Source organism: Cucurbita pepo, chromosome 5, assembly GCF_057944985.1.
Source record: "Cucurbita pepo subsp. pepo isolate OVF chromosome 5, ASM5794498v1, whole genome shotgun sequence".
Classification (NCBI taxonomy): Eukaryota; Viridiplantae; Streptophyta; class Magnoliopsida; order Cucurbitales; family Cucurbitaceae; genus Cucurbita; species Cucurbita pepo.
The window spans coordinates 16,501,708-16,522,851 of NC_141802.1; the positions used below are offsets into that span (position 1 = coordinate 16,501,708).

General features: G+C 37.4%; 3 pseudogenes; 2 read left to right on the top strand and 1 right to left on the bottom strand.

The window, feature by feature from the left end:
• Positions 1 to 3,009: 3,009 nt before the first annotated feature.
• On the bottom strand, positions 3,010 to 4,342 carry LOC147792722 (L-type lectin-domain containing receptor kinase IX.1 pseudogene; annotated as a pseudogene).
• Positions 4,343 to 5,649: 1,307 nt separating this feature from the next.
• LOC147792723 (L-type lectin-domain containing receptor kinase IX.1 pseudogene) lies at positions 5,650 to 7,595 on the top strand (annotated as a pseudogene).
• A 9,600-nt stretch (positions 7,596 to 17,195) lies between these two features.
• Positions 17,196 to 19,166, top strand: LOC111795879 (L-type lectin-domain containing receptor kinase IX.1 pseudogene; annotated as a pseudogene).
• The last annotated feature ends 1,978 nt before the right edge of the window (positions 19,167 to 21,144 follow it).

The following is a 21,144-nucleotide window of genomic DNA, read 5'->3' on the forward strand; positions in this document are numbered from 1 at the left end:
AAAGCATGTGAGAGAGTTTGAATTCTTATTTCGGGTGACTTCTCGAGAATTTTACTAAAAAATATGTGAGTGAGAACGAAGTATTTTGAAAGGATCGGTATCGGTCTGTAGGGATAGTTTTCACTTTTAGAAGCGAGAAAAGATCGTAGTGGTGAATGTTTTCAACAATCTGTAGTTAGTGTCTAAGGAGGGCAAGTAGCGATTTGTGGTAAAGGATGGTGAGTGTTGGAGGGTAATGGCGAGAGGGAGAAACTTCTTTAATCTCGGACAACCTTCTATGTCATCGCTACAAGTCTTTCGTGTTTGACAAAATTGAAGGCAATGACCTCGTGAACTAGAACGACCATATAACACAATTTTTGGAAAAATCCTTGCATTTATGTTTTGAGAACGAGTTCTTTACTACAGGTGGAGGTTTATACCCTAAAGCTCTCAAAACCAGATTAGTCTCGAGGAGCTAACATAGAGAGTCTTTGAGATGAGAGGCCAAGATTTTAATTCCTAGACACCCTAAGAATCTAGTTAACCTCCACGATACCTATGGATGACTAAGAAACCTTATCAGGCCTTTTAACGGTGTGAACAATATCACTATAATCTCCGCCTCCTATCTCTTTTGGTATACCATTAGCATTATTAGCAACTTAGATAAGATCTAATAGTGCCCCTACAAAGCGGTAGGATTATAGGAGCAGTATCATCGAGCTTGGCCTAGGCTAGATAAAGAAGTGCATCGAGGCGATTATGTGTCGTTGTCTAGTGGAAATGGTCGGGAGTCTTCTCAATAGGGTCTTTGCACTGTAAACCCATCCTGAGAGGGGGCAAGGGACCACATAGGTAAACTTAGTAGCTAGTGAGCACACAAGGTCACTATTGAACACAACTAAAAAATCTAAATCTTTTTTCTAAAATATTTAAATAAATTTTTTAAAATAAATATACAACACGCTCATACAATTATTAGGTTTGATCCTGTCGGATGATATTTTAACACTCCCCCTCAGCACTAGTTCTCATTTGCTCCATCATGTTGGATCCGTTGAGTCGCATCTAAATGAGGCTTCTTTGGACTTTGCATCTACTCACTAATGACTCCAACTACATTTTCTAATTCATTTGGTTGGTTCATATAGATCTTCCCGTCCTAACTCTCCATGCAAGAAAGCATTCTTCATATTCATTTGCCATAATTTCCAATCTTTATATACCGCTAGTGCTGGAGGAACTTGTACAATAGTGATCTTCGCCAGTAGACTAAATGTTTCATCATAGTCTAGTCCATATTGTTGAGAGAACTCTAGAGCTACAGTTCGAGGCTTGTATCTCTCGATTGATCCATTTAAGGGACATTATTTTGTAAACTCATTTGCAAGAAATGAGTTTGATATCTCTTGATCTTGACACTAGTTCTCAAGTTTGATTTTGCTCCAAGGTTATAATTCCTTCCTCTATTGCCTGCTGTCAAGCCATATTTTGTGATGCTTCTTCATAAATCTCTCGTTCTTTAATTTCGTCTTCTATAATAGCTGCATTGGCATATTTTAGATTTAGATTTTGGATTTTTTTCTGACCATCTAAGTTGTTGAGGTGCTATTTTCTTTTCAGTAGGTTCGCTTCGTTGAGTCACTTCTTGCTCACCAACATCAGTGTCGCTTGGATCTTCAGGCACATCAACACTTAAGCAAATTTACATTTTGCTCCATCGTCTTTTGTGGAAGAATTTCTTCAATGTTGTCCAGGTCTGATAATGCTTCCTTCTCCAAGGGCCACCCTGCTTCCATTGCCTCACTTTGTTCGTCAGTCATGTGGTTTGAGCATCCTGAATCAATGATCCAGTCAACCTCGTAATCAATATGTTCTCTCATCATTGCCATGACCGCTAGCTCGTCTTCTTCTATGACACATATTGCCTCTTCATCCCATTCCTCTTCCATCTCCATGTTGGAGGATGTCACATTGCTTTCGAAAGACTTATTCTTGGACCAAAAATCCGTGGACATATGGTCCTTCTTCTCGCAATTGTAGCAAATACCTTCAAATCTCTTCCCTTGACAGCTCTTGTTGTCATTCTTCTAAGCTCTCCTTCGTTGTGCGGTTCTTTGGTGGCTTTTCCTTTTTCACCATTTTTGTATCCATGTGATTTATTGTTGCTCCAAATTTTACTTGTGTAGAGGGCTTCTTTTTTCAATCTTCTCTTTCACCATTTTTGTATTCATGGCTTCTTGGCACCCTAAACTTTGGAGAATAACAATAATAACAAATCTTCTATATTCTGGTCGAAATCCATGGATAATGATCCTCTTCATTCGAGCTTCTCCAATGGTGGACTTCAAGTCTAGTTTAGTAATCTCCCAGCAGATCGACTTGACCTTGTGGAAGTACTAAGCAATTATCATGTCACGTTGTGAAATTGATAACAACTCGTTCTCCATAAGTTGTAGCCTTGTATCGTGCTTCTTTGAGAACAACGTCATGAATACGTCTCATGCTTCTTTTGGTGTCTTGTCATCCCAAATGTGTTCTAACATCTCTTATTCAATTGTGGTCTTCAAGGCAACCAATGCTTTGTCTACTTTGATTCTCCATTTGCGCAAGGCGCTGTTAGAATCATTCTCTGGCGACGTAGTTTCACTCCCACCAGTGACCTCCCAAAGGTCTTGTCCTTGTAAATAGACATCATCTATGTTGCCTTGTAATTGGTGTTCAGTTTCTTGATTTCTCCAACGTTTGGAAATCACCCATTGTGTTGGCTATACCTCAATAATGTCAAACAAGCTCTTTTGACACAAAACTTGTAGAGTTACAGACTACTCACGACACCAAAAAAACTCACTCACTAATAATCTCAAGAAATCGTTTCTGATCTAGAAGATCAGACAAACCTACAACCATAAAGCATACAAAGAGTTCCAAGAGATCTTAGGAATCACTTATACCTTTTTATTAACACCAATTGAGAAGAGATTACAAGATACTCTATATTACAGTGTCTTAGACCTCGTTTACACACAGAATACACACGAAGGACAATAATATACTAGAATCCAACTACAATGGAATCATCGTTGTTCAACGACCCATATCAAGACTTGACGTAATTGGAGGCTCATTTGAGCTCATCGATGTAGAAGGAGCATGATACATAGCAACCGGCATTTTATCTGGAAGACTTGGCATTGTCGTCTCAAAACTAAGAACTTGAATCACTTGTCGTATTGAAGGTCTAAGATTAGGGTCCGGATAAGCACTCCAAAGCCCAACAATCATCAAACACTCCATTTGTTTTCTATCGTAATCACTTTGCAATTTTTCATCCACACCCATAAGAACCTTTCCATTCCCATAAAGATCCCAAACCCATTCCACCAAACCCTTATGAGACCCCGTTTCCATGGCGTTCCTCGACATCCTTCCCGTTGCTATCTCCAAAGCAACGACCCCAAAACTAAACACATCTGATTTTTTACTCGCTCGACCCGTGCTTATGTATTCCGAAGCCAAGTACCCCAAAGTCCCTACCAATCCCGTAGTCTGCGCACCCATCTCATGGTCCATCAATCGAGCCAGCCCGAAATCCCCAAGCTTAACATTGAAGTTCGAATCCAACATGACATTGCTCGACTTAATATCTCTATGAACTACGCATTGCTCCCATTCTTCATGAAGATATAGCAATGCGGAGGCTAAACCGAATGCAATTTTATACCTCACACCCCATACAAGAGGGCTTTTCCTTCCAAAGAGGTGAGAATCAAGGCTATGCAAGAACTCATAAACTAACAAGAACGCACCTTTGTCATGACACCAACCAATAAGTTGCACCAAATTCCGATGGCTCCTTTCTAGACATTCTTCAAGACACAGGGAGCAAGTCCAGAAAAAAAATTTATGTAGCAAATTCTGAAATTTTTTTAATCGAACGAAACAAGTTGAATGATTCAAGAAAATAAAGACGGTTGAGTGGCAGATTAATATATTTATCTGTCTCCAAGATTGACACTGGGAGACAAATCTTCGAGTTTTGAGATACATCAAAGGTACTTCTAGTCCAAGACTTATACTACCATCTGAAAACAACTTAAGATTACAAGCATATTGCGATTCTGATTGGGGTGGTTGTCAAACTACCAAACGGTCTATGGGTTATGCATCTTACTGTGAAATTCAATTATTTATTAGAAATCTAAAAAGCAAACCAATGTGTCCAGATTATTAGCAGAAGCCGAGTATCGAGCTATGACAAATACTTGTTTAGAGTTAACTTGGTTGAGATACATTCTTCCAAACTTGAAAGTTCTGTTGTCCGAACTAGCATTGTTGTATTGTGATAATCAAGCAACATTGCATATAATAGCCAATTCAGTATTTCATGAATGTACGAAGCACGTTGAAATAAATTGTTATATAATTTGGAAAAAGTTACCAGCTGAAATCATCAAATCATGTTTTGTTTCAACTAAAATGCAATTGGCAGATATTTTCACTCAAGATTTGGAAAGACAACAAGTTAATTTTGTGAAAGACATTTTGGGAAAGACATGTTGGATGTGATGAATACTCCCATCTTGAGGGCTGTGATATGAAATTTAATTTAAGATATAAATATATTTGTGAAATATATTATATCGAGTAACTTTAATTAGTTATGAAATATAGGTTAGATATCTGTAATTAGTTAATATTTTTTATATTAACTCATTCTTAACGTATATTATGTAACTAATTAAAGTTATAAAATCAAATATATTCCACAAATATCTTTATATCTTTGATCAAATTTTATAATACAATCCAATAAAATTAATTTCATTCAATTTTATATACACCATAGAAAAAAGCTTAAATAAATTATCGGAGCGACGGGTGCTCGACTGAACAATGGCTAAGTTACTGGATTTGAAGCCCCTTGATGGTTTTCTTCGTTCTTTCTTTCCTTTTCTTCTTCCTAATCTTCCAGATTAACACATTAAAAATTTTCTAACCGAGAAAACACAAAATGACCAAAATGTCCCTCGGGTTTTGACCATTCACTTTGACTTTTTCGTTTTGTTTTATACTATTTTATTTTATATTTTTTTTGGAGTCTCTTACGCTAAGTCCTTTTCTCTTCTACCACGTTATGAAATTCAACTCTATGAAACTCGTCACAACATAAATGAAATTCAAACGAGATATAGAATTGAAACCAACCTGAAATTGTCTACCAAAGAATAAGAACTATAAGAACTATGACCAAGAAACATCTCTATCTTCCTTCTCTAATTCCTTTTAATAATGCAAAAATCATCCAAGGTCAACGGTCTAAAAATAATGAGATAACGTGTAAGACTTAATATTTTCATATAATTTGTTTGATAGAAAAGTTATAGTAGACTGTATCATACACATCCATTAAACAAAATCTTCAACATTTACTAATATTATAGTACCATTTTCCTAGTTTAATATTATTTTATTCGAAGAGGTTGAAACATGAACATCCAATATACAATAAGCTTTTTAAAATTAATTTAAAAATTAAAGTGTTGGAATTTCATAACCAGTTTCTATACTGAAAGTTAATGTTAAGATTTTACATATATTTAGAGATAGGCACTTGGATGATTTTTGAACTCAGCCCACATGACTACTTCCTTAGATGTGTCTTCAATGTCAAGTCATCTCCTTTCCGTTGTTGTTCTTCTTCTTTACTTTGTTTCTGCCTTTGTTGATTCAGTTTCTTTCAAAATTGATCGGTTCAAACCCAAAGAAAGTGATATACTTTATCAAGGAGATGCTATTCCTACTTTTGGATCAGTTGAATTCAACAGCATCGAGTATAATTGTCGTGTTGGTTGGGTTATCTATGAAGGTGTTGTGCCAATTTGGGACTCTAAAACAGGACAAGTGATTGATTTCTCCACCCGTTTTAGCTTCATCATTAATACCCAAGGTGTATCAAACAATGGCAATGGATTAGCTTTCTTTATAGGTCCAGCTGGGTTTCAAATCCCTCCAAACTCGGCTGGTGGGTTTCTTGGCCTTTACAACACCACAAATAGTGATTCGACCAACAACCATATTGTTCATGTTGAATTTGATTCTTTTTCCAATGTAGAATGGGATCCTCCATTTGAACATGTGGGTATCAACGTTAACTCCATTCATTCTTCGAATTCCACGCGTTGGAATGCTAGTTTGCATAGTGGGGATATGGCTGATGTGTGGATCTCCTACAATTCAACCACCAAGAACTTGAGCGTGTCCTGGAAATACCAAAATTCTTCGTCTACTTCCTTTGAAAATACCACCTTGAGCTACCATATTGATCTCATGAAGCTTCTTCCTCAATGGGCTACCGTGGGGTTTTCAGCTGCAACGGGCTCGAATGTAGAGAAACACACATTATTTTCTTGGGAGTTCAATTCAAGCTTGGATTTAGAGCAAGAAAGTGAAGATAATGGGAATAAAGTCAATATAATTGTCGGTGTAACCGTGTCGATAGGAGTATCAATCATCATGGGAATTGTAGCATTTGTTGTAGTTTGGAGATTGAAACATAAGAAGAGAAAATCATTACAAGAAAATGGAAACGAGGTGAACTTGACATCTATTAACGATGATTTGGAAAGAGGGGCCGGACCAAGAAGGTTTTCTGGCAAGTTTCTTGCCATGGCTACCAATAATTTCTCAAACGAAAGGAAGTTGGGTGAGGGAGGATTTGGTGCAGTGTATAGAGGATATCTCCCTGATCTTGGTTTGACAATCGCGGTGAAGAAAATCTCGAAGGGTTCGAGACAGGGACGAAAAGAATACATAACGGAGGTGAAGATCATTAGTAGGCTTCGCCATCGGAATTTGGTGCAACTTATTGGTTGGTGTCATGATAAAGGCGAGTTCTTGTTAGTTTACGAGTTCATGCATAATGGTAGCCTTGATTCTCACCTCTTTGGAAGGAAAAGCCCTCTTGTATGGGGTGTGAGGTATAAAATTGCATTGGGTTTAGCCTCCGCGTTGCTATATCTTCATGAAGAATGGGAGCAATGCGTAGTTCATAGAGATATTAAGTCGAGCAATGTCATGTTGGATTCAAGCTTCAATGTCAAGCTTGGAGATTTTGGGCTCGCTCGATTAATGGACCATGAGATGGGTGCTCAGACTACTGGGTTGGCAGGAACTTTGGGGTACTTGGCTCCTGAATGCATAAGCACAGGTAGAGCAAGTAAAGAATCCGATGTGTTTAGTTTTGGGGTGGTTGCTTTGGAGATTGCAACAGGAAGAATGTCAAAAAATGCCATGGAAATGGGTCTCATAAGGGTTTGGTGGAATGGGTTTGGAATCTTTATGGAAACGGAAAGCTTCTTATGGGTGTGGATGAGAAATTACAATCTGATTATGATAGAAAACAAATGGAGTGCTTGATGATTGTCGGACTTTGGAGTGCTTATCCAAACCCTAATCTCAGACCTTCAATAAGACAAGTAATTCAAGTTCTCAATTTTGAGACGACAATGCCAAGTCTTCCAGATAAAATGCCAGTTGTGTATCATGCTCCTTCCATATTGATGAGCTCAAATGAACCGTCAATTACAACAAGTCTTGACATGGGTCGTTGACCAATAATGATTCCACTGTTGTTGCATTCTCGTACATTATTGTCCTTGTGCGTATTCTATGTGTGAAACATGAACATGTTTGTTGTTCAATTATGATGTTTTGTTTTAGTTAAATTCTGTTTTTGTTAATCTATGTGTTTTAAGTGTTGTTAATGAATTTGGTTTTTTTTTTTTTTTTTTTTTTTTCTATTACAAATTCATATCAATTACAAAACAAATGATGTTATAAGTTTATTATAAAATGGGGACCAAGGGACGTGATACACATTAAAAAGGATACAACCTTTAAATGTAACACTGAGGCCCCTAAGATAATGACTCTTCTCCGTGATCGCACAACTTTTGAACCCTCTTCCACTTTGACTAGCTGTCAATGAGAACATAAAAAAAAAAAAAAAAAAAAAAAAAATTGATGAATATAAACATAATAAAGAATATATTTATAGACTTTCGTCACATCCTTAATCTGATAAGTTACCGCATGTTTTTTTTTTTTTTTTTTTTTTTTGTGAGTTCTAGGATGTTCGAGCCCAAGTTCTACAACGAGCTTTTGGGGAGGTTTCAAGGTTTTAAGCAATTCTCTTGCTTCTCACAAATTCTTCAGATATGGAGCATGCTGCCTATTTATATCTTATTTAAATCTACCAAATGTAACGTGGTGGAGTCGTGGAGAAAAAATGTACATGACCAAAGAGGAAATAGAATCACAATTAAGAGGATGACAATGGTTCTATGAATTTAGCAGAAGACATTGGGAATGCTCCAATCCTCATTGTGGACATTTCGATAGAATCCTGAATTTTGGATTCAAGTGCATCTTTTCATTCATCTCCAAATAAAGAGTTACGAAATTTCAAGTTTGAAAATTTTGATAAGGCGTATCTTGCCAACAACAAAACCTTAGAGATTTAAGGAAAGAGGAATGTCTGCATAAAAACTCGCGCAGGAAATCAATAGAAATTAAAGGATGTCAGATATATTGGTCTATTAAACCAGATCTCTATTGGTCTATTGAACAAAACAAGTTATTCAACAGAGTTTGGGAATAGTTTGTGGAAGATTGTGAAGGGTGCTATGGTGGTAGCATGTGACACAAAATTTAGAACCTTATACATCATTGCAGTGTGTATGAACATGATTGTTGTTCTATGGCACGATAGACTTTGACATATAAACGTTAAAGAAATGAAGATGCTGGCTGCGAAATGAGTTTTGGAAGGTTGAAATCTGTTGATATGAGTTCGTGTGAGAGTTGTGTTATGAGAAAACATAAATGAGTTAGCTTCACAAAGGCTGCTAGAGAATTGAAGAAAGTGATGTTGGAAATTGTGCACACAAACGTTTGGGAACCATCTCCAGTTCCATCACTTGGCGGATCAAAGTTCTTCGTCACATTCATCGACGATTTCAGCAGAAATGTGTGAATTTATTTTCTGAAACACAAGTCAGTTGTGTTTGCCACATTCAACAAGTGGAAAGCTGAAGTTGAAAATCAAGTCGACTTGAAGATCAAATGCCTGAGGTTTGACAATGGAAAGAGTACGACAAGCCAGAATTTAAAGCGTTTTGTGCAACTGAGGAAATTCGATTAATGAGGACAGTTCCTAGTAAAGCAAGACAAAATGATGTTGCTGAAAGGATGAACAGAACATTGAATGAGGAGATTAGGAGTATGAGAATTCATTCTGGATTGCATTCTAGGTTGATGCTGTAAATACAGCAGTCTACTTGCTCAATAGATGGTCGTCAGTACCCTTGAAATAAAAGTTGCTAGAAGAAGTATGGACAGGAAAAGAACTTAAATACTCTCACTTGAGAACTTTTGGTTGTAATGCATATGTTTGTGTTGATCTAGAGAAGAGTGACAAGCTTGACGTTGAGCCTGTGAAGTGCTACCCCATAGGCTATGATTCTGACATGTTCGGGTACAAATTTTGGGATGTCAAGAATAAGAGAACCTGAGACATTGTGTCATGACTTTTGATGAAAATGTCCTGTACAAAAATAAAGAGAAGAAAGGTTTCTGGACAACGAAACAAGTGAAAGTTGAGATTGAGTTGCGAAAATATCATTTAGTGATGTTGTAGTAGATACTCAAGGAACTCCTGAGACTGTTGCTGAGGAGCTAGAGGTGGATCAAGTGACACCTGAACAGGTACTGAAAATATCATCTAGAGCTATCAGAGTACCAGATAGATATGTACCTTCATTACACTATATGTTGTTGATTGATGAAGGAGAACCAACGCTCTTTGATGAGGCCATACAGTTGGATGATATAACCAAGTGAGAGCAAGCCATGGATGATGGGATGTCTAGGCTTCAGAAATGCATTGCAATTACTGAGATTGAGTACGTGGCAATAGCTGAAGCTGGAAAGAATATGATATGGATGATAGACTATCTAGAAGAATTGGTCAAGAAACTGTACAAGAATATTCTTTATACAAATAGTTAGAGTGCCATACAGTTGGTGAGGAACCCAATCTATCATTCAAAGACAAAGACAAAACACAGAAGGTGATACCATTTCACTTGCAGGTCAGTGGAAGATGGTGATGTGTTTAGAGAAGATAAAAGGGGCAAAGAATCCAACAAACAGGTTGACAATATGTGTTGATGTTGGAACATTGAGGTTATGCACGGCCTCAATTGGCACAACCTCAACAGCCTCAATTGGCACAACCTCAATTGGTACGATGCATCGAAGATGTTGATAGTCAAGTTGAGAGAGAGTAAAACTATATATGGAAAGTGGTCATTTATAGTAAAAGATTATTTATAGTAAAAACGGGTCTAAATATACCGTAGATATTTATACATGTGTTATATTAGTAAATCTATATATAGTAAATTGAAACCATGGGAGTAATTTCTCTATTATCTATTTTCATATCTTAAGTCATCCGTACAAAACCTTTAGCTACAAAACCTTTAGCTAATATTCTTTCTTGCATCTTCTCTTTCATACTTTTTATGTTCATCTAGATTGAGCAAGCGTTATTGTGCCATCCCAACACAAATACCTTTGGTTCTAGAAGTTGTTGAGCTTTTCTAGCGCTACCGATCTTCTTGACAGTGGAGCTGAGCTTTGGATGAACAAATATTTTTTGGTTTTTAGACTTAGATAGTTTACATTACCTTGGTAGTGAATGATCAGTATCCTAGGTGGATTCGTGATCCTGTCATAAATTATAGGATAGTATACTGTCTTTCTCTGAATATCTCTATGTGAGGTTAACTAGCGACCCTTCCATAGAATTCACTATAAAGTTAAAAAGTTTGGGAGAGTCATCTCATGTGTCGGCCTGGTACTGAGTTTACTTGTGTGGTTTTTCACCGGCTCATAGGATAGGTCTATAGTGTTGAGAATATATGTAGAGGACCCTACTCATTTCCACAAGGCACATAGTTGCCTCAAAGCGCTTCTTTATCTTGCCTAGGCCAAACTTGACAGTACTATTCCTTTATTCTTACCTTTTAGGAGAGACGCTATTAGGTCCAACCTAGGTTGCTAATAACAATAATGGTGTATTGAAGAAGATAGGAAGTGTAGACTATTCACACTACTAGTGGGCTTGGTAAGCTTTTTCTAGTCATCCCTAGGTGTTGAGGAGATTATAACGTACTAGTAGGCTTGTAAACTTGACCGTATCTTGCCTAGGCCAAAATTAACTATGTTCTTAAAGAGTCTAGGCATTAAAATTTTAGACTCTCATCTCAATGACTTTGGGGTGAATCTATTTTTTTGCGCTTTTGACTTAGTTAGTGATATGGAATTAGCCCAAGGGCTCTGATACCAAATGATACGATAAGGAATCACTACAAGGAGAGTAAGATTCAAATTACCTTGTTGATTAAATATCTCAAGGTAATAACACTTGTTTAAGATTCGAATCACTTCACAAGCAAGATTGATCATGTTAGGCTTGAATGATTCTACATGCAACCTAAATTATATAGAATTGCAAAGAAATTTAGTTATTGGCTAAAGGAAAGCATAAATACTTCTTTTACTATATTTTTCCAAGTCTCTTACAAATACAACATACATAGCTTTATAAGCCTTAAAATGAAACTCTTGATCTTACATGAGACATTTCAAGAGTTTGTAACATTCCTACTTTATGCCCATAATAGCCACTATGTATACTTTATGACTATAATTAGTCACTATGTAAAATGTAACTTTAGAGTAAATAAAAAAGTCTTAAAGTACATTAATGAAATATAGTAACTCTACGTTACTCTAAATTGTAATCCACCCAAAATTTATAACAATGAAGTTTCATCCTTTTTCAATATGGCATAAATTGAAATATCTTTTGATAATTTCAACAACATTTTTTCACATCTTCGTTAAAGTAAATTGTATGATTGATGTTTGTTGGTTCATATCAGTTAGCTTACTTTGCCTTGGTAGTGAATGGTCAATATCCCAAGTGGAGGTGCGACCTCGTTATAAATCATACGACAATATGACAAAAAAAAAAAATTTAACAACTATGTATAAGGTTAGTTAGTAATCCTTCCATATGAACCAACATAAAGTCAAAAGTCTAAGGGAGAGACTCTGTAACGACCCTAAATTTCCACATACTCAGAGTCGCTACTAACGTCTCATGCTCATCTATAATGCGGAAATATAACTCTTACATGAATATAACTGATAACGTAAACTTCAAAAAAAAAAAAAAAACGTTTAAAACAACTTCTTCTCTGGAAAACACAGTCATGGTCTTACGTGTTTAAATATGAAATACTGAAATTTAGAGAAAACAAAAACAAATACAAAATAATTTAAAACAATGAAATGCAAAACAACCTATTCTAACTTAAGACTAGAAATTCAAATATGAGTCTACCCTATGCACGTGCCACAGTCTCTGCTCGCGATGCCGCCCGTCCTCCGTACAAGTGCGCCTTGCCTTTACCTGAAAAAAAATGATGTGGCACACGGCTTGAGTATTGCAAAGAATACTCAGTAAGTGGCCCCACTATAGGGGCCATGCTAATGCAAACACATGCAATCATGAATAGGGACCTATCTCTAATCATCTTAGGGGTGGCCTCCAGTCTTGGACAAATTGGATGTGTAGTACTTCCCTACACACGACTCAAACGTGCGAGTGTGAGTCCCCAGGGCGCTCGCACACCCCCTGGACCCTCTGGTCAAGCTAATCTGTAGCGACGTCCGGAGGTCAGCGGAACCCCATAGTGTTATGCGCCTCATGAACACCCTCATTTGTGTGCTTTCGCACCTGTGCGCATTCGCGCTCATCATAAGGTGCGCGTCCGCACTCATCATCTCTAGGGGAAGTAGCCCTATGCTTATGAACATACAAAATGTATGAGGTCCCTCTAAATCCATCGTAATGTCTCTTCTGACACAACCCTCTAGTCTCATCTCTTTGTTACTCTAGGTAACTCATACTCGTGGATATTTATATTAATATCATTTTCATGCTCTTAGGGTTGTGTCCTACGTCGATCTAACGACATGATGCAATATGGCACTCATCATCATCTAGCATGCTCAATATGGAAAACATCATCATATTAAGGTAAAAATCATGCAATCATCATGTTCATCATAATGCCACACGTGCGTCAAACATATCAAGCGTCACTCAACAAAATATGTATATACCGCACATATCATCAAGCATCATAATCCACACATCATCATAACTCATACAATTATTTAGCCTATCCTATAGTAAGGCCACTTACTTGGTTGGCCTTGGCCGAAGTACTCCCTAAATAGCTAAACGTAAGCTCCCGTTCCGTGAGAGCTGCTTCCTACGTCGTCGGGGTTTGTTTCCTATCACACCGTTCACCACTTTCCGTTAGTATTTCACAATTAATTTACCAATAATTTAATAAATGTGAAATACGGCTCTAAAATGGCCTCGGATACCTTTATCGGGGCCTAAAATAGGTCCAAGAGGGTCGAAATAGTGGAAACCGGGCTGAAAACAGGTGAGCTGAGCCAAACAGCCGCTGGAGCCGCCGGAGGAGCCGCCGGAGCGTCACCGGAGGGAGCCCGAGCCGTTTGCGCCGAGCCGAGCCGAGGGACTGCCGCGCCGTTGTGTGACACGTGGCAGCAGCAGAGAAAGCCACGTTGGGCGGTAGTGTCGGGTCGAAGCGCGGGTCGTAGTCCGGTTCGGGTCGTGGTTCGGGTCGCGGGCTGTGGAAGGCTACTGGGCCAAGGCTAATCGTTGGGCCTCGGCTTACTGGGCTGGGCCGCAAGTTTGGTTTGCAGGCCGGCTCAATTGGACCATGGGTCTAGTCTGGGTTGGTTCAATTGAACCGTAGCTTCTGGGCCGGTTTGAGGTTTGGGCCGCTGTAGTTGGGCTGGGCCGAAGGCAGAGGCCAAGGGAGGAACGGGCTGGCTCTCCCGGGTTCTGGGTTCGGGTTGACCCGGATCCGTGGATCTCGTCTTCCTTACCCGACTTCGGCCGATTTTTCGGCGAGCTTTCTCTCTCCTTCCTGCGGCATTTCCGTTGCCGATTTCGGTCCTCTTCCTTCCCTTTTCCTCTTTGTTCGTCGTCCTTCTTTTCTTTCTGGGAGTTTTGCGGCCTAAAAGCTCCTAAAAGCCACAGATCTAAGAATCGATTAAGAAACCTAATTTTCCGACCTCGGTTACCGACGACGACGCTTACGAAATAACACAAAACGCACCCTGAGTCATTGTGCTTTCGTTAGGGATCCATCTTATGGTGGTAACAGGTCGTTTGGTGTCGGTTTGAGGGTGGTTTGAGGGCTCGTCGGAGAAACTGGACACTCGCCGACGTTTGTCCGAAATCTCTCTCTCTCTCTCAAAATTTTCTCTCTTTTCTCCCTTTGCAGGTCTTCTGAAGATGCTGGGTGTCGTGGGCTGAGGGTGGGCGTGTTGTGACCGTCGTTTCGCGTGGGTTCCGCGAAACTCGGCGGTCGCCGGAAAACTCGCGGGTTTTCCGGCGACTGAGTTTTTTTTTTTTTCTTTCTTTCTTTCCCGAGTCGTTACAGACTCATTGGGCGGTCAGCTGCTGAGTTTAAGACGGGTTTACATCGTAGAGACTTTTTTCAAAATTTCCCCGGTTATTTCCCCAAGATAAAGACACCTAGTCGTCTCGACGGGCTACCCTATCTGACATAGGCCATGCTCGACGAGAATGCTTCTATATTTGTATTGCTTGGTAAAGGCACTAATAGGTTCGACCAAGGTTGTTGATAGTAGTAATGATGTATCGAAAGAGATAGAAGCAGAGAATTTGGTGATACTACTCGTACTACTAATATATGTGGTGAAAGTGATACTGTTCGTACTACTAATATATGTGGTAAGCTTTCTTAGTCTTTTTTAGGTGTTATGGAGGTTAGTTAGGTTCCATATATAGTTATGGAAGCACTAGGGTCTTGACCTCTATTGCCAGTAACGATCTTTGGGTGCTCAACTTGAGGCGTTTTTATCTTAGTCATTATAAACCGTCCTACCTCTAATACCCTATTCTTTTTCTTAATACATTTGTGCTCATTGTGCATGCTCAATAGCGAGATAGCTCAATAAATCATCTAAAGTACATATCTCATTCTCAATATAGTGTATTTAACACAAAAATAACATCTTAGAGTTCTCATTCTAGGGGCATTTCAAACATTCATAGACATAGTATACTTAACCGTTTAGCTCGACCCATGACCCTAAATATGAATTTTCTAGCTATGCATGGCATATCATGCTTGCACCTGTGTTCGAACCCAATTCAAATGTATATGCATTTGATTTTCGTTAGGTTTTCTCGATTTTTCAAATTTTGAAAGTAATTTTACAACTTTTCTAATTTGTTCTTATGTTAACATCATTTTCTACCAAATTCAATTCAACTTGATCTCATCACCAAAGTTGAAGGGTCTCTTTTCATTTAATTTCTTGCACATTGAAAAAAAGATATTGAATTCAAAATTAGGGCAAAATCTTGAAACTTACCATTCTTGATCTGATTTTCAAATGCCTTGTCACTTAGATTTATTTACAAAAATTGTTCAAAATGATCCTCTAACACGTTAGGAACAATTTTTAGGTGTTATTACTCATTAACAAATTGTTCATTAGAAAATTAGTGATACTTAAAGTAAAAGATGTAATTACACGAATAACAAGAATTTTTGACCCAGTTGTAATTATAAACAACTCGTGAATGATTGATTCTTCTGTAATAATTGTATCAACAGAACTTGTGCTGCAAATTTAGGTCTACAGTGGAAATGACCTATATTTAATAAATGAAATTGATTAATTAAATTAAAGAGTTTAATTAATTAATTTTATATTATTCGAGCTTTAATCAAAATTTCTATAAAGTCTCGTTGATAACTGATAGTAACACTTTAAAGGTTCAATTTAATTCAAATAAAAGTTTAAAGGGTTCAAATTAATATTTAATATATTAGAATGTAATGTTTAAATTAATATTTAATATATTAAATATAAAAGATAAAATATATTTAATGTAATGTTTTCAAATTAATATTTGATTACCCACCAAAGAGAAAAATATATTTGATTTGAAGGGTTGAAATTGAAATTATATATATTAAATATAAAGAGAGAGAAACGGAAAAATATATACTAATTTGAATGGTTCAAATTAGTATTTAAAATTATGATATATTAAATATAAAAGAGAAAAAATACCGATACATTAAATATTAAAATAATTATGAAGCACATTAAATAAAAATATATATTTAAAATTTGAATGAGATTCAAATGAGTTAAATATACCTAAGATATTTTATAATATTTATATGGTTTACATAAGATATTATATCCTGATATATTAGATATTTAAATATATTAATTGGTAAAAGTTCTTCTCCAAAATTCCGTGCTTCAAAGGAACTCTTAGGTGGAGCCAAAATGCATTTCTCATACTTTATCCAATTTCTCCAAATTTTCTTCTTTCAAGAGCTCCCGCAAGCATTTGACTTATAGAATGTATAAGAACTTTGTACGGTAGACATTAAGATTTTTACAAAAGTAGAGTTCTTACTCTCAAATTAATCAATTCATTCTAATTTTTAATACAACCAACACGGTTCCAAATGTTTCTATTATAAGAATGAAGACTTTATCTTTATTAAAAAATCATTTCACTCTAAAGACCACCCGGGGGCAGGTGAGGGAGTTACTTGTCTAGTCTTTTAGTTTAATTTAGTTCGGGTGTAGTACGTATTTAAAATGAATGAAATTGAAAGAGAGATATAAAACATAAACTAAGTTTGAAGTCATTGATAGCTCTAAGTTGGTTTTGATTGGCTACTAGAAGATAAAAGAATAAAAAATCATCTCTATCTTTCCTCTCTAATTCCTTTTAATAATGCAAAAATCCTGCAAGGTCAACACAAATAATGAGATAACATTTTCATATAATTTGTTTGATGGAAAATTTATAGTAGACTATATCATACACATGTATTGAAGAAAATCTTCAATATTTTGTATTAATTATAGTACTATTTTCGTAGTTAAGTATTAATTTCTTTGGAGAAGATGAAACATGAACATCACATATAGAAATTAAAATTTTCCATATATTTAGAAACAGGAATTTGATGGCTACTTCCTCATATGTGTCTTCAATGTCAACCCATCTCCTTTCCGTTGTTGTTCTTGTTCTTTACTTTCTTGCTGCCTTTGTTGATTCAGTTTCTTTCAAAATGGATGAGTTCAAGCCCACAGAAAGTGATATACTTTACCAAGGAGATGCTATTCCTACTTCTGGATCAGTTGAATTGAACAACATTGAGTATCTTTGTCGTGTTGGTTGGGTTATCCATGAAGGCATTGTCCCAATTTGGGACTCTAAAACAGGACAAGTGACTGATTTCACGACCCATTTTAGCTTCATCATTGATACCCATAGTGGATTAAGGTATGGCCATGGAATAGCTTTCTTTTTAGGTCCAGCTGAGTTTCAAATATCTCCAAACTCGGCTGGTGGGTTTCTTGGCCTTTACAACACCACAAATAGTGATTCAGCCATCAGCCAGATTGTTCATGTTGAGTTCGACTCTTATTCCAATGAACCATGGGATCCTCCATTTGAACATGTGGGCATAAACGTTAACTCCATTTCTTCTTCGAATTACACGCGTTGGAATGCTAGTTTACACAGTGGGGATATTGCTGATGTTTGGATCTCCTACAATTCTACTACCAAAAACTTGAGTGTGTCGTGGAAATACCAAAATTCTTCGTCAACTTCGTTTGAAAATACCACTCTGAGCTACCAGATTGATCTCATGAAGGTTCTTCCTCAATGGGCTACCGTGGGATTTTCAGCCGCAACTGGCACTTATGTAGAGAGACACACATTATTCTCTTGGGAGTTCAATTCGAGCTTGGATATAAAGCAAATAAGTGAAGATAATGGGTATAAAGTTAATTTAATCGTTGGTGTTACTGTCTCGATAGGAGTTTCAATTATCATAGCAATTGTAGCATTTGTTGTAAGATTGAAACAAAAGAAACGAAAATCAGAAGTAGAAAATGGTGACGAGGTACACCTAACATCTATTAACGATGATTTGGAAAGAGGGGCTGGACCGAGACGGTTTTCTCGCAAGCTTCTCGCCATGGCTACCAACAATTTCTCCAACGAAAGGAAATTGGGTGAGGGAGGGTTTGGTGCAGTGTATAGAGGATATATCCCTGATCTTGGTTTGACAATCGCGGTGAAGAAGATCTCGAGGGGTTCGAGACAGGGACGAAAAGAATACATAACGGAGGTGAAAATCATTAGTAGGCTTCGCCATCGGAATTTGGTGCAACTTATTGGTTGGTGTCATGACAAAGGCGAGTTCTTGTTAGTGTATGAGTTCATGCATAATGGTAGCCTTGATTCTCACCTCTTTGGAAGAAAAAGCCCTCTTGTATGGGCTGTGAGATATAAGATTGCATTGGGTTTAGCCTCTGCGTTGCTATATCTTCATGAAGAATGGGAACAATGCGTAGTTCATAGAGATATTAAATCGAGCAATGTCATGTTAGATTCAAACTTTAATGTCAAGCTTGGAGATTTTGGGCTTGCTCGTTTAATGGATCATGAGTTGGGTGCTCAGACAACTGGATTGGCAGGAACTTTGGGGTACTTGGCTCCTGAATGCATAAGCACAGGTAGAGCAAGTAAAGAATCCGATGTGTTTAGTTTTGGGGTGGTTGCTTTGGAGATTGCAACAGGAAGGATGTCGAGAAACGTTATGGAAAAGGGCTCTCATAAGGGTTTGATAGAGTGGGTTTGGGATCTTTATGGGAGTAGAAATCTTCTTATGGGTGTGGACGAGAAATTGCAATCTGATTACGACAAGAAACAAATGGAATGCTTGATGCTTGTCGGACTTTGGAGTGCTTATACAGACCCTAATCTCAGACCTTCCATAAGACAAGTGATTCAAGTTCTCAATTTTGAGACGACAGTGCCAAGTCTTCCAGATAAAATGCCAGTTGCTGTGTATCATGCTCATTCCACACTGATGAGCTCAAATGAACCGTTAATCACAACAAGTCTATACATGGGTCGTTGAACAACGATTTTTCCAATGTTGTTGCATTCTAGTACATTATTGTCCTTGTGTCTACTCTACGTGTGAAACATGAACATTTTTATGGTTGAGTTATGTTGTTTTGTCTTAGTTAAGTTATGTTTTTGTTAACTTGTCTGTCTTTCAAGTGTTCTAAATGAATTTTGTTATTTCTTTTCTATTACAAATTCATAATCAATTACATTTGATGTTCTAAGTTCATTATAAAATGGGGATTAAGGAACATGATAATAACCTCTAAACGTAACACTAGGACGACACTTCTCTATGATCCGAAACTTTCAAACACTCTTCCACCTCGATTAACAGTCAACCAACGATCACATGAAAAAAAAAAAGAAGTAGAATCTGTTGAGTAGAAACATATTTAATAAACAATATATTTATAGATTTTCACCGCATGCTTAACTTAGTAAGGTAATGATATGAGCTTGTGAGGAGGTTTCAAGGTTCCAAGTCGTTCTCTTTCTTGTCACAAATGCCACTAGTTCGGGAAGTTGTTGACCTTTTCTAGCGTCCGTAGATCTTCTAGACAATGGAATTAAGTTTTGGATGAACCAATATTTCTGTTTCTAGACTTAGTTTACATTACTTTCACTTAGTGAACGATCGATATCCTCCTGGTGGATTTCCAATCTCATCATAAATTATAGAAGTATAGTGTATCTCTATATAAAGTTAAATAGTGACCCTTCCATAGGATCCACTATAAAGTAAAAAAGTTTGGGGGAGCCATCCCGTGTTGTGCCTTGCCCCCTTAAAGGACAAGTCTAGATAAGGCACCTAGTTGCCTCAACGTGCTTCTTTATATGGCCTAGGCAAAACTTTACCGTACTACTCCTTTATTCTTACCTCTTGGTAGATGTGCTATTAGGTCCAACCTATGTCACTAATAACAATAATGGTGTATTGAAGAAAACCGGAGGTGTAAACCTAGTAAGATTTTTTAGTCATATCTGGGTGTTGTGGAGGTTAACTATGTTCTTAAGACGTCTAGGCCATTAAAAATCTTAGGCTCTCATCTCAAGGACTTTAGCTTTGGGGTGAATGTCTTTTGTGCTTTTGACTTAGTTAACTTACTTTTCTTTGGTAGTGAATGGTCAGTATCTCAGGTGGAGGTGTGACCTCGTTATAAATCATACGACAATGACATCTTTTTTTTAACACTCTATGTGTAAGGTTAGTTAGTAATCTTTCCACAGGAACTAACATATAGTCAAAAGTCTAAGGGAGCGACTTTGTGTGTCGGCCAACTGCTGAGTTTACCTGTATGGTCCCTTGCCCCCTCTCAAGACAGGTTTACATCGCAGAGACCTTGTTCAAAAGTCCCCTGGTCATTTCACCAAGATAAAGGCACCTAGTCACCTCAACGCACTACCCTATCTGGCCTAGGTCAAGCTCGATGATACTACTTCTATATTTGTACTGCTTGGTAAAGGCACTAATAGGTTCGGCCAAGGTTGCCAACACAGTAATGATGTATTCGGAAGAGATAGGAGGCAACGACTTTGGTGATACTGTTCGTACTACTAATAGATATGGTAAGCTTTCTTAGTCTTCTTTAGGTGTCGTAGAGGTTAGCTAGGTTCTTAAAGCTTCTACATGGTTTAAAACTCAAACTCTCATCTTCTAGAGTCTCTGGACTAGCTTCTTCGAGTCCAATATAGTTATGGGAGCACTAGGGTCTTGACTAACGACTTTTTGGGTGCTCAATCTTCTGGAAGTATCTTGACCTTAGCTTACCGTTTAGAGTTCTCATTCTAAGAGCATTTCAAACATTCATAGACATAGCATACTCAACCGTTTAGCTTGACCCATGACCCTAAATATGCATTTCCTAGCTATATATGGCATATCATGCTTGCATGCAAGCATATCATAGCATTCTCTACAATTCTGCTCAAATAAATCCAATTGGTTGCTTAACTGTTGTGACTTAACTGTTGTGCCTTATCTGCTC